Below are 15,119 nucleotides of genomic sequence, written 5' to 3' on the forward strand. Positions count from 1 at the left end.
GTGTTGGGGTCGTTGACTGTTCTGCCCGGTGTCCCCGCGGGGCGGAGGCCTTTGACGGCGCGCCTGCGTGATGGACACGGAGCGCCGAGGCCGCGTCCACCCCTGCCGTTTCTCGGGAAAAAGGCTGCTTTGTGCCTCGGTCTGGCAGGATTTAAGATCGCAGTGTGATGCTCCAAGGTGCTGGAGTGAGGCTGCTGTTGGGGAACTTTGAGATGAAAGTCGTGGCAGAAAGGATGGTCACGGATCCCGCCCCCGCCGCCTCTCAGGACAGAGGAGTCTCTGGGGCGAGGCCCGGGCCGCCCTGCTCAGAGGCTGGGAAGGAGAGCCCAGGCAGGGCAGCGACAGTGAGGCAGGGTGACCGAGCAGCCGTGGGGACTTACTGTGGGACTCTGGGAAGAGGGGTCGTTGAAGCTGATAGGCGACATGATGCATAAAGGGTCCTTTGGATGAAGAAGAAATGAAAACCAGCCGCAAGATCAGCACCCTGAACTCAGCCGAGGTCGTCAGCAGGGAGGACGAGCAGAGCGGCCGCCAGAGGGCGCGTCGAACGTCTCTGCGCAGAGACCCCGAGAGCTGGCGAGGCCTGCAGGCGTCCTGCGCCCCCGGCCCGCACCTCATCCGCAGCCTCTCCTTTAACCACAGTACCCGCCACAGCAGCAAGGGACATGCTGCAGGAGCCCACCGGCTGGCCGGCCAGTGCTGCGGGGCTAAGCTTGAGCCTCTGCTTTCAGAATATCTCTTAAATCCCCAGCCTCTCTTCTGTCCCTGGAGGACAGACGTTCCCGGGGACGGGACCCAGGGGCACTTGACCGCTGAGATACATCTCCAGTTCTTCTTACGTTTTATTTGAAGACTGCGTTCTCCCTAAATTGCTGAAGGGTGTTGTCTTGCCAACTTGCCCAGGCTGACCTCCAACCTGCAATCCTCCTACCTCAGCCTCCCCAGGTGCTGGGATTATAAACAAGCACGCTGCACCCAGCCAGACTCTCCTTTCTCAAATGCCACTTTAATCAGGTCAATGTCGTTCGAAAGAAAATGTCTCGATTTCTTAGTATTTAGGCCTTCCAAACTGGAGCCTAATACATGTTTTAAATAATTTCATTTCTCTTTAGCATAGACACCGTATTTGCATGGTTCAAAGTTCACTCTGGGACATGGTCCCTCCTCCTTTTCCCAGCGCCCCCATTTGTTCCCTGCCCTCTTTCAGAGGTTCCTGAGCATGTTTTCTGATAATCCCCTCCCACACACTCACTCGGTTCTCCCAGAGGACCCTCCCAGGCTGCAGGCTGCCCTTGCCTGTCTGTAAAGCCCTCCTCCTCCTCCCCTGTAAATTATCCAACCAAGAAATAGCAAACACTTCTCCAGGAGAGAGAAAGGAAAGACACCAGCCTTGACATGTGGGGCCCAGGAAGTAGGGAGGATCCTGAAGTTTGGGGGTCTGTTTTGTTTACGCTGCTGCTGCAGTGGAGGTGACCTCACTTTCACACTTACTTACAAATTAAACAAGCTGGGCACTTGTGCTGTCATCCTAGTGATTCTGGAGGCTAAGGCTGGAGGATCACAGGAGCCCAGGAGGTTGAGGCCAGCCTTCGTGATATAGCAAGACCCCATCTCAAAAAGACATACACATACGCATACACACACACACACACACACACACCAAAGGGAAAAAACACTAAAAACTAAAACACTAGAAATCCAATACTTAAAAGAAAGACTCTATACAATGTTAAGTCTTTAAAGCCTACTGTTAACACCACTGTCTACCTGGAGGGATTGACTTCAATTTGCCTTCCCTGAACAGATTTGGAGAATCTCATTTCCCTTGAGAGGAGCAGCTATCAAAATTATCTGATTCAGGCCAGGCTCGGTGGGGCACACCTGTAATCCCAGTGTCTCGGGAGGCTGAGGCAGGAGGATTGCAAGTTCAAAGGCAGCCTCAGCAAAAGCGAGGTGCTACACAACTCAGAGAGACCCTGTCTCTTAAAGACAAAATAGCGCTGGGATGTGGCTCAGTGGTTGTGTGCCTCTGAGTTCAATCCCTGGTTCCAAAAAAACCATAAACAATATCTGATTCTTAATTAGATTAAGAACATTCTGGCAATCAGAGAAGAAGAGTCACTATGTGATGAAGGGCCCAGTGGGGAGAGCACAGGTCCCTGGGGAGCAGATGTCTTTCTTCCCGGTGCCCCTCAGGTTCCCGTGACCCAATGTTACAAAGAGAAATGCCTCTGCTGAGGTGTCACCCAGGGAGTGGCACCCAGGGGGCAGGAGCCTGGCCACCAGGACCACCGTGATGGGCGACATTCCTGCCAACCGAGAAGCACGAAGTGGACTGGAAGTGATCCGTCGAGTGTAGCTTGGAAAACGGCATGGACTCATTTGTAAAGGCTGCAACCTGATTCAAGGGCTCCTGAAATGCCAGTATTTTTTCTTTGTATTTCTTATCATAATTCCCTAGTTTATTCTATAAAGGGGTTGAGGTTATTTACAAGAATTTTAATCTCATGCTAGATAGAAATTTTAAAAACAAATGATTTAAGTGGGACGTGGTAATCCCAGCTATTTGGGAGGCTGGGACAGGAGGATTGCAAGCTCAAGGCCAGCCTTGGCAACTTAGTGGGAACCTTCTCAGAATAAAACATCTAGTAAAAGGGCCGCGGGTGTAGCTTAGTGATACGGTGCCCCTGAGTTCAATCTCCACCTCAGAAAAATAAAGTGATTAATTAAAGCTAGGACAAGTGCATGCTTAGGTCATAAAGTACTGTATGCTTAATAAAATTGGACTGCAAATATTTTTGACCCACTTGACAGCCAAGGTAAAATGAGAAACCCAGTAAGTTGAAATTGTATATGCCATTAAAACAATAACGACTCCATGTCTTTCTCTCCCCACTGCGCCTGGAGCTGGGACTGAACCCAGGGTGCTCCACCACTGAGCTACACCCCAGCCCTTTTTAGTTTTTATTTTGAGACAGGGTCTTGCTAAGTTGCCCAAGTGGGCTTCAAACTCGTGATCCTCCTGCCTCGGCCTCCGGAGTCGTTGGGATGAGAGGTGAGTGTCACTGGGCTCTCACAATCGCATCTCTTCTAGGTTAAAAGAAAGAAAACTCTGGCCAGTTCAGCGTGTCAGACTCTTGTGTGGATTTCCACAGGCAGGCATCCCGCGGACACCTTTAGGAGTAGGCCTCGACACACACGTGGTCCATCTGTAGTTGCTTCTGATTTCCACTCTGCAAACCAAAGTGTCATAGTGTGACGTAAACCAAAAAGGTAGACCGAAGGGAGACAAGGCGATGGATTCCAGGCTGGACACTGCTGCGATGCAGGAACAAAAGTGAGATGCCTAGGAAGCAGAGCGGCTGCGATTCTTCCAGATACATTCTTCAACGGGCTTTTGATGAGAGTCGAGCAAGAGAGAGGTCAACGAGCGTCTTTGCAGGGCCTGGAACTCAGGTGCTCTAGATGATTGATAAGAGAAGTCCACAGGTTTAAAAAATCAATTTAGAGTGGCAGGCAAATGTAGCACTTTTTTTCCTGTTATGTACTTAGTTTTAGAGGGTCAAAGCCACTTTCCACCTCGCATCTCTTACGCCAAGCCTGCAAGTAAGGCAGGATCGTTACATTCCTAACGCTCTGATACTTATATAAGCTATGCAGACATTTTAATAAAGTGCAGCATGTTTTGTAAGCTAATAAGACTGAATGGGTAAAGGTTTTAGCATGTGTTAGTATACGTCCACATACGAAAGCATTTTCGTAATCTTTCTTACGGAAGCTGTGAATGTTTAATGTGCCTTCTCCAACTACTCTGTAGTCCAGTGGGAAATTAGCAAGGTCACATCAAACTGTGAACCAAAATTTATTCTGTACGGTCCTCATATACCATATTTGGTATCCAATATATGTATTATGTACTTCTAATAAAACCACCAGAATATTAAAAAAAAAGAATGGGAGATATGGCAACTTTTATAAAAGCTAAGGACCTGGTGTTCACAGGATGCTATTGATTGCAACTTTCAGGAAGCCCAGCTCAAAAGAACTTAAAGACCTACATAATTTATTTTAATATTTGTATCCTAAAAGTTTATTTAAAGCTATGTTTCCTTCTTAGGTGAATTTTATAGATTTTGGCACAAAGTGTTTCCTTCGTCACTCAAAATCCTTGTGCTACTTTTCAGTTTGCAAGTATAAAAGATTTTTCAAAGGTATCCTTTGGTATTTCTACTTTGATTGCATTATGGGAAGATAATTTAGTCTCCATAGCAATCCTTCAGAATTAGTTGGACTTATTTTTGACCCAATGCGTTAAACTAGTTTTGTAAATTTTTCATGTGTTCTTGAGAAGAAAGCATATTATTCCCTGTTGGATCTGGAGTTGTGTAGAATAGGGGAAGCTTATTCATTTGCATTCTTCAGGTCTTTGATATTTTATACTTCTTTTTTGTCTTCCTGATTTTTTCAGTATCTGAGAGAGGTTTATTAAAATCTCCAGTTCTAATTATTTATTTACCTATCTATAAATTTGTACTATTCATAACAACAAAAATTTAGTTTCTATAAAATATTTCTGTGTAGTAAATTTTAAAGTGAGAGTAAAAGATATAAAAAAGAACCAGGTCAAATGGAGAGATATTCTATCCTTTTGAGTGGGATGAATTAATATTAACATGTCAATTCTCCAAACAACTATGAAAATTGGATGAAATCCAATTAAAAATTTGGATTTGGATTAAAAATTCCAACTGGAGCCAAGTGGGGTGGAACACACCTGTAAGCCCAGTAACTCAGGAGGCTGAGGCAGGAGGATCACAAGTTCAAGGCCAGCCTCAGCAACTTAGCAAGAGTCTGGCTCAAAATAAAAATAATAATAATAATAAAAAAGGGCTGGAGATGTAACTCAGTGATAGAGTGTATCTGGTTTCAATTCTCAGTACCACGAACAAATGCATTTTTCAGTTGGATATTTTTTGAGACTTCAAATTTTCTTTTAAATTAATATGGAGGATAAAAGTCCAAGCATAGTTGCCAGTCTTTAAAAATAACCCAGAGCTGGGTCCTCATACATCATATAGAAAGATAAATTACTGGGCTGTTGAAATAAAACCAGCGTGTGCTGGTGCAACGGTAGACAAGGAGACAATGGATCAGGTCTAGGGGCACGCACCAGCTGAGGCAGACAGACAGAGAGAACAGACTTCGGCACATGCCATTGGGAAAATGCACTTTTTCATGCAGAAGAGCAAAACTGGATGTCTTCCTAGTGCCACATCCAAGGTGGACTCTAGATGGATTGAAGATCTAACGCTCCAGTCGAACTACAAAGTTAACAGAAGAAAATGTTGGAGGATTTATTTTGGAGCTGGGAGTGTGGACGTACTTCTCAACTAAAACGTCAAAAACCCAAACCATAAAGCATAAGAAATGTTGATTTCTGTTCAATGTGGGACTTCAGGGGAGACTTCCCCCGAGGACCTGGGTGTGGACGCCCACTGCAATGGTACCTGGTGGAACAGAGCTGGAAACGAACCTGAGTGTCCATGACTCTTCCAGAGACTCAGGAGACGTGGCTGCACAGGGGACGCCATGCAGCAACGAAGCGTGTTAGGGGCACCATGGCAACAACGCTGAGAGGAGCAGGAAGCAGGAGGAGGGCTCACAGTACCTCTCCTGTGGGTATCCGTGGCCCCCAAAGCAGCAACACCCATGCACAGACGCACAGTCGGCCCACAGAATGGGGGATGCTGAACTTTGAAACTCAAGAGAAAGATAGAAGACTTGAAAGAAATAGAGCTTAGGGGTTGCAAGCCTCTGGGTCTTTAGCATAGTCCTCATGTGAAGTCCTGGTCTTAACAAGAGGCCCAGAATAACTACCCTCAATTACCCGGCTGTACCCCGAACCTGCCGGCCTGGGGACACGGAGAGTTAGATGGGAGAGAAAGACAGCGAGCTGCTGGTTGGGACTCCGCGTGTTCTACTCCACCCTTCGTCCCCCAGACAAGCCAGATGAGCTTCTAGACAGGAGATCCAGCTGCCTTGGAGTCAGCGAGCCTCAAGGGCACCCTTGCAGTCACGGTGGCCGGGAAGAGCAGATGGGACTCTGGCAACCTTGGGGCTGTCCTGAATGCTCAGCATGCTTGGAAGCAACCAAGACTGGTCAAGAGACAAGGTGCGGAGGGGACACCGGCTGCGTGGCTGGGTGCCATGGGGACAGACAACAGTGGAAAACCAACAGGAATTCGGGTTGCCTTGCATGGAGGGGTGATGCCGGGCACCTGGGATGCCACGGTCCCGCAGAAGCCTGGCGGGTCTCACCTGCCACTTCCGGGAGAAGGCAGCTGATGAGGGCGTGTGGAATTGATGCCGTTTACACCCAGCTCACTTCCCTGGCTGGGATTGCGTTTTCAAACCCAAGGAGTATGTCACTTCTCCATGGTTGCCTAACGGGTCACCCCAAAAGTTAGCATCCCCCCAAACCACCATTCATTTGCTCATGCTTCCTATGGGTCGCCTGGGAGGCTTGGCTGGAGTGTTCCTGCCGATGCATGATCAGGGTGGCTGAGGCGGGTGGTCCAGGATGTCACACATCCGGAGCCTCAGATGGGATGGAGGGCTTCCCTCTCCACAAGTCTTTCATGGAGGCTTCTCATCCGCGGTGGGTAAGGTACCACCACGGTGGCTGCTTTCCAGTCAGTAAGCGCAGAAGCTGCGTGGGCCGGACGAAGCCAGGTTTAGGGGATGTGTGGCATTTCCCCTCCATTCCACTGGTCACAGGGCCAGCCCAGATTCGAGGCTGGGGGCACAGATTCCAGCTCTGGATAGACGGAGCTACAGAGTGTCTGGGCCCACTTTAATCCCTACAAAGAGAAATAAAAATTCAAAATAGAGACAGTTGAGTTTTAGGGAAGGGAAGAGAGTCCTATATATGGTGCTCGGTAGTTTCAATGTTTCTACATGGATGCAAAGGGGCTGTGCCGAATGAAGTCCTCAGGCCCTTGTCAGGCACGCTTCCGAGAGCATCTAGACCTTCCAGAGACAGGTCTGTCCACCCTGCTGGGTCATTTCCCAGCTACTTTAAGATGCTGCTGGATGCCCAGCTAAGAACCCATTCCTGACTTAGGCCTGCTCTGTGTGAGGAGACAAAACCTATGACTTCTGGACAGTCTACAGCCATGATCCATCAAAGGCCACAACGGGTCCACCATTGCGAAATCATCCCCTCTTCACGTGGAACTCAGGGCACATGGTTTGTTTGGCAAGATAAAGGTCCGGGCGAACCTAACTACGGGAGAATTGCTGGCGACGGAAACATCCATGTTCGGAAACGAAGCCCGTCTGGAGGACAGTTTTGAGGTCCCTCACACCCACGTCCAGGATAAAGTGGGGCAGGGCCCAGTGGGAGTCTGCAACGCGCTTTGAAGAGTCAACGCCTACAAGTCTGGAGTCGCCTCCATTTTTTCCATCTTGAGCAGGAAAGTAAGACTCTCTGGTCCCATGAACGAAGACAGGGACTGAATGTCCATTTGAAAAATGCTCTTCTGGTCTCCTTCTGCTCTTGGAGGCGCCTCACTCTCTGCTCCACCAGCATGTCAGCCTGTCCTCCCGGGAGACTCTGGGGACTCTGAGATCTGGGTAGGGGTTGGATTTGGGGCCCTCATCTGCCGCTGGCCCGCTTTCTGCCGCCTGAGCTAGACAAATGCCTGGCTCATGGCAAGAGGGACCATCACTTGAGAGTCTGCCACTTTAACTTCCATCGCAAACTCTTAACCGACACAGCTGCAGTTTCCACAGTGAAAAGAGCAGATTCCGCTGCTGGCCCGAGGAAGGCTCTTCTTGTTCCTTTACTCTCTACGTTTGGCTGAAGAAACACACTGTTCATTGAGCGTCGGGACCCCCTGGGCCACTCACCAGACTCAGTTTCCGTTCCTGTTTCTTACGAGGCACGGTACATGCGGCCGCCTCTGGATCCCCAGCAAGCATGCTGGCTTTATGTTGTTGTTCCAGAGCTGAGTTTTTCCACTTGACCGCCTCTCGGGCTCCGTGCCCCTGTGGCCTGGCCAGGCTAGCTGTGTGCACACATCTCAGAGAGCCTGATTGTTGTGAAAACCTTTGCCACAGAAAATTTGGCATTGCTGCTTTCAGACATGAGTGCCAGCAACTTTTCTCTCATAACCTCTTGTACACGATTGCATCAGCTCAGACACGTGACTGGAAGAAACAGCAGCTCAAAGACCATCGGGTTAGGAGTGACCATTCGGCGTGGTGGATGGCAACGTGCCTCGTCCCTAACTCCCCAGAGTCACACTGGTGGGTTCCCAGCCTGGTATGTGTGGGTTCACCCTGGCGGAAGCTCAGGGGCTCCTCGCCTCCAGTTACATGCCGAGTGGATCCACTTCAGGGGCTGCCATGCTTCTGGGGCTGATCTAAGGAACAGGCATGACTTTAGGGCCGACCTTGTTCAATCAAACTCATTTATTCATTCATTAATCTTTGTGAGCAGACACAGTCTCAGGGGCTGGCGATACTGCTGTTGTCTGGGCTATTATAACCAAATACCTGTGACTGGGCAGGTATACACAATGGCATTGATGTTCATAGAACTCAAGGTTGGAAGTCCAAGACAGGCCTGGCATCTTGTGAAGGGGTGCTGTTCACAGACGGAGCCGTCTAGGTCTCTCTTGTTGGGCAAGGGTGGAGAGTAGACTGCTCTCTCTATTCCTCTCTTGGGACTAATCCCTTCATGAGGCCAGAGCCTTTGAGGCCTGAGCACCTCCTAGCGATCCCAACTCTTAGTGCTATTGCCTTGAGGATTAAGTATCAACATGAATCTGGAACATTCAGACCATAGCTGATACATAGGTAGATAAGACATACTTCTTCTAAGAACTCAGGCAAGACAGTGCAGTGGTGCATGCCTGTAATCCCAGCAATTTGGGAGGCTGAGGCAGGAGGATCTCATGTTTGAGGCCGGCCTCAGTAGCTTAGCAAGACCCTGTCTCAAAATAAAAAATAAAAAGGACTAGGAAGGTAGCTCAGTGGTAGAGTGCCCCTAGGCTCCATTAATACCAAAAAACAAAACAGCACAATAATCTCATGCAGAGTGCCAAGGGCATAGGTGAGGGAGAGAAGGACAGACCAGCGTCCTGCTAATCCAGCGTGTGACCGTGCCTATAGTGAGCAAAGACACGGGCCCAGGCAGACACACCTCACCTCTGAGGACTGGCAGGAGGCTTTCTGGAGAAAAGGATGATTGGATTCAGTCTTGAAGAAAAAAGTAGAAATTAGTCAGGCGAAGAAGAGAGTTCTGGGCAGATGGGACAGATGTACACAGGTCAGAGGCCAAAGAGGGCACAGGGCACTGCCCCATGTGCAATGCGCAGCAAGGGGCCAGCTGCAGGTGCAGCAGGGCCTCAGGAAGGCCTGGAGCTGGAAATGCCTTCTCAGTGGCCATATCTGGCGGGGCTGGTGGGTGACTGGGGACAGTGCTGTGGCAGGGGGCACGGCAGGAGGGGCAGAAAGTGGAGAAGCTAAGCGCTCTGAGCTGGGGGGCCCGGGGCCTGCAGGAGGAGGTCTCCTGTGGGCAATGGCTCCTCAGGTCTGTGCTGAGGAAATGGCACCTGTCCTGGGACAGTGAGAAGCGATTGCTCAGCATGAACAGGAGGAGGCAAGGAGAGGCCCGGGGCTGGCGCGGTGTGGCCTGGGGAGCATGGCCGGGGCGTGGAGGGGCCCCAGGCTGGTCCTTCTTCCTGAGGAGGCTCCTAGCCGCTCCAGGAAGCAGACTCAGGCCACCGTTGACCTTGGTGGAAGCCACCACCAAGCATTTGCTGAGAGGCCATCCTGTCTGGTTAGGCTGATGGGTGCCCCTCAGCAAAGCACTGAACTTCCCGGGATTTCTTTCCTTCTAGGAGATTCCTTTCCCTCTATATCTAAAACCAACAAAAGAACAACAACAATAGCGACAAAACAACCCTGTTCTAACACAGTTCTCCACTCTTGGATATTTTTAAGCGTTGCTAGCAGAATCCCGCCCCCTTTTGAAGTTGAGACTTGCTTTGTCCTGCGACAGCAAACAAAGGCCATAGTGAATCAGTGTGCCCTGTGCCTGTAATGCAGACCACTTAAGGAACAGCCTGAGGGCCAAGCGGGCCATTGAAGAAGCCCCCTCCCACTGTGCCCCACTCCTCTGCCCTCTGCACCTTCCACAGGGGAGGGCCCCCACTGCCAGGCTCTGTCTAGCGCTTCCAGCTCAGCTGGAGGCCAACAGCAGGAGGTGGGGTGACAGCAATTCCTCCCCCTTCTTGGGTCCCAGGAGGGTCAACCTCCAAAGGGGAGCTTGGAGAGGAAGCAGATCTGCACTGTGAACAAACACCACCCGGCCACGCCTGCCCCCATTCCCTTCCCGCCTTTTAAACGCTTGCACGTGTAGCTTCACTCAAGCTACTGGAAGAAGGGGGACAGACCAGCCAGGAGACTTTGCCAAGGACAAAGTCAATGACTTTAATAAAGACTGAGCTGAGCAAGGCTACCAGGTGGTGATGGTATGTCCCAGTCACCACGGGGTTGTCCCAGTCCACATCCAGGAACAACAGCTGCACAAACAACATTTCCATGATGCTCTTGAGCAAGCATAGAAACAGGTGAACTGCTTGGGCACAGTAGGGATTGTCTAAAGTGTTATGGACGTGGAAAAAAGAGGTAGATTTTTTCTGTAATGCTGTGGAGTGGTTTTCATATTAAGAGTCGAACCAGCGTGCAAAATAATAGCCAGTCGTTTGCCATTTACATCAGAAAAATGAGGCGCGTGGAAGGCTGGGAACTCAGAGCTTCGGCTCTGTTCTACACACTCAGGGTCCTCAGCCCTGTGAGGCACCGTCTCCCTTTTGGAGATGTGAACGCTGAGGTGTGGAGAGGGGAAGTGTTTTGTTGGAGGTCACAAGGCTGGTCAGTGGTGGAGCCAGGGCTGGAGCCAGGCAGTTGGCCTGCAGAGCCCTTCTCAGTATCTCCATGGGGGCAGCTTTATGAATATAAGTGCTTAGAAAAAAGGTCAGAAATATATACACTAATGGAAACTGTGATCACCTTTGGAGAGAACTGGGAATAGGGGCAACGTTCATTCGGACATTCCCTTGGCAGCAGTTTGTGGGTTTTTGTTGTTTTACTCCCCAAAGAGCATGCTTTCATGCTCCTGCTATTGTTAAACATATTTATAAATAATGTCAAAGATATTTTTAAAATCCAATCTTGTGGCCAATGCAAGTGATTGGATGACTGGGTTGTGCTCTTTGACCTAAATGCCCTGTTATCGAGATCAGAGGGATTAGCTATTTCATTCTTTGTCCTGATCAGTCTCATGATGTGACACGATTTTACTTCAGAGATCAGATGAAAGGTTATTTCTGGTTTTATCTGGAAGGATGGGAGGTATATTGGTAAATGTATTATTTCGGGGCTGAACTATCTTTCAGAGTTCAGAAACTGAAGCCCAGGTGGTCAAATCGGATCAAGTATTAAGATTGCACTAAGCCAAGGAGATGTTTGTACTTCATTACAAAAATGAAGCACACCTTTAAAATCTAATAACTAGGAAAAAACAGGGTCTTAGGATATTTGGAGAAAGAGAGCCAATTGGGGGTGGAGCAGAGAGAGAGAAAAAGAGAGAAATGGATGATAGAGAAGTGACTCCCTGTGTGAGTCTGAAAACTTCACATTTCCAGCGCGGCTGGCCAGCTGGAAATTCAGGCGAGAGTTGGTATCAGTCCAAAACCTACAAGGTGATCAGGAAGTTGAAAACAGGCAGGGTTTCTAGTTGAAGCCTTGAGACCGAATTGCTTCTTTTTCAGGAAATCCACCTTTGCTAATTAGACGGGCTCCATCCACAGTAAGGAGGGTGATCTCTTAAAGTTAATGCATTGTAAATACAAGAACCTTCTCGGTAACATCCAGACTGGTGTTTGATAAAACGACCGGGCACCACAGACCAGTCAAGTCGACGTATAAAAATGACCTTCATGAGCAGATTCCAATGTGAACTCTGGCTGACCAAGAATATGTTAGAGATATGGGAGTCCGGCGATTTTTTAAGTTTAGGATGGCTCACCTTTTAACTTGCTTGAAGAGGCTCAGCTGATCAGTCACTTGAGGAAAATCTCTGGACAGAACCCATCAGTATAACCGTTCTGGTCACTAGCTTTGCTGAACTCAGGTTGAGCTATGAAGCAATTCCGAAGATCTTGTGGCAGTTGAGCAGTCACCTAAACAATGGCCACGAGTCTGTGAAGCCAATGGGAGACACGCCAGTGACCACACTGTCATCGTCTGACATGTTCGACTCTGCTCCTGGTTGGGAACAGTGACCACGTGGTGAGCTGCTCTTCTGCCGTGGGATGGAAGTCGGGAGGTGTCTTCCTCCATCTCTGAAATCTCACCCACAGGTTCACCGTCGTGCAAATGATTTCAGGATAACCGCACAAGCGGAGTCCAGATGGATTCTGATTGGGCACGTGAGGACGTCGAAGACTCTGGAACCCTCTCTGGCACCATTGCTGCACTCAACCCTCCATGCTGTGTTCCTCACTGGTATTTTGCAGCTGCCAGTTAAACTGGGCGGAAGCTGTTGGACACTTCTCACATTTAAAACTACCAGTTTGGTTAACACAGGATTATCGAGACTGTTGCTTTAAATAAGAAGAAATTCCTACTTAACTTGATCCTGGTTCCTGTCTGCGCGGAGCAGACTCAGGCTCAGAAGAGAAGAACCTTCCCCCCCACCGCCCCACAGCAGCTGCCCACACCAGGGCCACTCTCCTTCCAACGCAGGCACAGCCAGGGAACAGGAAGGGAGGCCAGGCCTTGTCCTGCTTTCTGCCCTAGGAAAGGCGACTTCCTTTTCCCCATTTCTCGCTGGTGCAGGGCGCAGATGTCCCCCAGGACGGAGGCTGTCCTTTGCAGGACGCGCCTCAGGGAGGCCGGTTTTCAGTATCACATTGCAGTGTATCTTTGGAAAGGTCAAATTTAAATACTTCTCACTTTAGCTTGTCTTTTTCTAAACTACAGCTGGGGACCTGCGGGGTGCCCTTCGTGATGGGGTTGTGGGACACACAGCCTCTCTGGTGAGCCTTCCAGGGCTGAGGAGGTTAGCCGCTGTCGCTGTGGAACAGTTCTGAGCACCCCGCTCCCGGGCCAGTGCTGCCTGCACCTTCACCCAGGCGTCTGGAAGACAAGTGTGGATTCTGCAGCGTTGTAGCCAGGCTAGACACTGCTGGACGGAGCAATTCTATCTTGGCTTCATAAACTGAGAGGGGACGAGAGGTCAACTAGCCTGGTGGGTTTCTGACTCTTTCTTGCTTTCTTTTTAGCACAAGAACTTCAGATTCTTAATTGCAAGCCCAATAAACAGAACCAAGAAGAGCTATGGTGATGTACTTCCTGGGCCTTGGTGCTCAAAGCTCCAGTCTATATTGTTACTAACTTTCCCACTACATTTACATATTCATTTAATAAAAATATATTGAGCAACTATTATGTAGCTAGCAGTGCAATAAGTTTGGGAAAAAGACTAGGTTTAAAACGTGAGTATAAATCTGGTCACTCCTGGTTTATCAGGAGAAGTAATTACAACACAACACAGTAACTCAGTGATGAAAAGTCCACTGCTGTTGAATCTGGCTGAGTCTCTGAGAGTTAGGGAGCAGCAGGTGGGAACGGGGGACAGGCAGGTGTGCAGAGCCTCAGCGATCTGTTCTTGGGAAGGAGCCTCCAAGGGCTTTGAGCAGGGGAGCAGGCAGGTCAAGTGGGGTCTTAGATTTCCAGCAGGGACCACGAATTTGCTGAGAACAAGGGAGGTGGTGGGAAGATGAGTTGGGAGGTCTTGCAGCTGACAGCATAAAAGCAGGAGCCCAAACAGGCCCTTTAATGCGCCTTTAACGTTAGAAGCCACTTTCCAGGAACTGTGTTCTGAGTTTCCTCCTGCTGAGAATGGAGGCTGAGGGGTTGCCTGGCCCAGTAGGTGGCAGGGAAAGGTGAGCCTGGAGGCCATGCACAGACTCCCTAAGTCTACCCCTGTGTATCTCCTGCTTTTCGTCCCACTGTACCCTGCTCCTCTACAAAAGCTTTGTACCCCTGGGCCTCACCTGAAGATGGGGCTTTGAGGTAGGAAGGCCTCCCGGCTTCCTCTAGGCCAGCTCTAATGAAACCCATCTTTTCACCACCTTTTTTTGGGGGGCGTGGGCCTTGAGCCTAGGGGAGCTCTACCTAAGTTACATCCCCAGACCGCTTCACATTTTGAGACAGGGTCTCAGGGAGTTGCGCAGGCTGCCCTTGAATTTGCCATCCTTCTGCCTCAGCTTCCTGGGTGCTGGGACTACAGGCAGCACCAGGCCGGGCCGTAAACTGAATCTTAATGGAGCCCAGCAGTGGGACTTTCAGCCAGTAACAGAGCTTTCAGGGGAAATGGTGCAGTCATCTGGAGGTTCCAAGAAGAGTCAGGCAGCCGTGTCCAGGAAGACTGGTTCAGTATCTTGTGCCTGAACCTCGGAGTCAGAGAATCGCATAGCCACAGATAGGCACGCAGGCCAGGGCTTGGGAAAGTGTTAACTGCCTAGCTGGGACTTTTGGCCAGTTCTTATTTTCTTAATGTTTTTACTTTTATAACCAGCAAAGCATATTTTAAATTTATCTTCCAGACTCTTTTCCCCCTTGTTTTATTTTTTAACCAAATTTGGACCATATCCTATGTAGAAAACCCTTCACTAAAGGCTTTATTTGGGAACAATACCACGTGGCCATTAAAATCATGCTTTCAAGAGTACTTAAAGGCACATGCAAATGTTTATTTTTCCCACATTTTCATTGGTGCATTATAGTTGTACATACTGATGGGATTTGCTGTTGCATGTTCATACATGCACACAATACACACCTATAACAATAGTCTGGCCCCCATCCCTCCCCACCTCCCACCCTTTGGCCACTTTCCTCTACAGATCTCCCTTTGATTTTCCTAAGATCCACCCATCTTCCTTTTCCTCTCCAGTTTCCACATGCGGGAGAAAACATGACCCCTAACCTTCTGAGTTCAATTTATTTTGCTTGACATAGTGGTCTCTAGTTCCACCCAT

This window comes from Sciurus vulgaris, assembly GCF_902686455.1.
Source record: "Sciurus vulgaris genome assembly, chromosome: 9".
Classification (NCBI taxonomy): domain Eukaryota; kingdom Metazoa; phylum Chordata; class Mammalia; order Rodentia; family Sciuridae; genus Sciurus; species Sciurus vulgaris.